General features: G+C 39.8%; 1 long non-coding RNA gene across 1 annotated transcript; it reads left to right on the plus strand.

The window, feature by feature from the left end:
• The first annotated feature begins 1,139 nt into the window (after positions 1 to 1,139).
• Positions 1,140 to 1,710, plus strand: LOC112845408 (uncharacterized). Its single transcript, XR_003218214.1, has 3 exons — positions 1,140 to 1,173; positions 1,361 to 1,472; positions 1,682 to 1,710. It is a non-coding gene; the product is annotated as an uncharacterized LOC112845408 (long non-coding RNA).
• Positions 1,711 to 2,043: the final 333 nt, after the last annotated feature.

A 2,043-nucleotide genomic window follows, 5' to 3' on the forward strand; every position in this document is an offset into this window, starting at 1 on the left:
GGATGAAGTGATTCGATTTTGATGGTCGGTGGGCAAACTCGCAAATTTAGAGTCAAGTACTCAGATTCAGTTTAAATTTCACACAATCTAGAGTAAGAGGACTAAACGAACTGATGAACCTTTATGTCCATAAGATAAATAAGGCTACTTCACAGTGATATCATAGGTTATCGAAAGATATAGAATAGGAAATTCAATCTGTCAACAAGTGATTGAAGGAACTCTATCACTCCACATAGCCCCTATCCCACTAACATCACTAAACTCGTCTGTACGGGAGAGTACAGGCTGTATCAAAAGAATCATTCGATTTCAAAGTGCTTTCATTCTGCAGCCATTCACCCGGAACAATTGCATTACAACAGCAGTGGCTGCAGTGATACAGTGAAACTATGGGATGACGTATTTCATTGATTATTCATAAACATTGAACATTTTGTATGTAAAACTTTATATCAGCCATGTATTTTAAATTTAGTGTAAGCTTAAAATACAGCCTTTTGAAAGTGTATGATTTATTTTTGATACACTGTATATTCCAGAGTCATATGTGAAGCCATCTACTTGACAGCTAAAGCTTCACCCACACTGGGTCAGGAACAGGACAATGATCCCAAACACACCAGCAGGAGAAAGAACTGAATCTGAAGTTATAGAGTGACTGAAATACTGAAAGTAGCAGGACCTTAAGAGTGCTGTGCGTAAATGAATGGCTTCAAACCTAAATCAACTGAAGCAACGTTATAACAAGGGTGGGCCAAATTCTGCACAATGATTTTAAAGACTTACGAAGTCATACAAAAAACAACCAATTCAAGTTATTGCCAGCAAGGTAGTTATACAAGCTACTGAATCATGAGCTTTACATGTGGTGTTTCTGTTTTGGCTTTGTTTTGTTAAAGTCGAGACAGATGTAAACCAGTTGTAGATGTTGGTTGGTACTATATATTATATATTCACAAAGGTGCTTAACCTTGTGAATGGGCCAATAGAGTCATGCATTTCCTCTGTGTGTCTTACAAAGTCAGAGGACCCAGCAATTCGTGGCAGATGGCTCTGTACAGAGACCTCCCAAACCACTATGAGGATACTACTGACCCAGAGAAGACTGTGGAGAGAATCCTGGATATTGGTCATGTCTCTTCCACCTGGAGCAGGTCTATATATTCAAGTGTGAGTTGATTTTGCGCATTTTTGTCCAACGTAGAGAGTATAGCTTTAAGGTACCCCACGGTCCTCTTAAACTAGCTGATTGGTCTTCATTAAAGCTGACCACATACTTCTCCAGGATAATATGGCTTCCAGATGGTAAGGTACACCACTAATATCTAGTATACTGAGTGGTCAGTTGTGTCTTCAGGTGGAGCATCCTCAGCGCAGTAAGAAGGCTGTGTGGCACAAACTGCTTTCAAAACAGAGGAAGAGAGATGTCGTCGCTTGCTTCAGGATGCACCACTCTATAACTTGCCAAGGTATGTTCTCAAACACACACACATGTAAAATGAAGAAGAAATATTTAAAATTCTGCACTTTATTATTTTCCCCCCACTCTACAGCCACACCTCGGGCTAGTGAGGAAAGGTTGTGGATATATGTTGCACCTACAGTGCAGCCCTTTATAAGCAGCAGAAGATGGGTAGATAAACAGTTATTAGTCATCCATGTATCTCTCTCATACTAGGCACCGGGCTGTAAACTTGTTCCTGCAGGGCTATGAAAAGTCCTGGATGGAGACAGAGGAGCACTACTTTGAAGATAAACTCATAGAAGACCTCGCTGTAAGTTATTTTCATTTAAAAATAACAAAACGAGTGGAATTCTTCTGACTACTCTGGAATTTTTGCTTGTTTTGAAGGCAAATTATGTGTTAATTTCTTCAGTGATAGCAAGTTTTAGCACTTTGAATGTGTGTTGATTTCAGAAACCAGGTGAACAGGAGCCATCTGAGGAAGAGGAGGGCAGAAACACAAACACATAGATCCCATGCATCAGCTCATCAGCTGTTCAGCAGAACAGCCTAACAGAAAAATGGTGTGTATTTTA

Source organism: Oreochromis niloticus, unplaced genomic scaffold (genome assembly GCF_001858045.2).
Source record: "Oreochromis niloticus isolate F11D_XX unplaced genomic scaffold, O_niloticus_UMD_NMBU tig00007270_pilon, whole genome shotgun sequence".
In the NCBI taxonomy this organism is placed as follows: Eukaryota; Metazoa; Chordata; class Actinopteri; order Cichliformes; family Cichlidae; genus Oreochromis; species Oreochromis niloticus.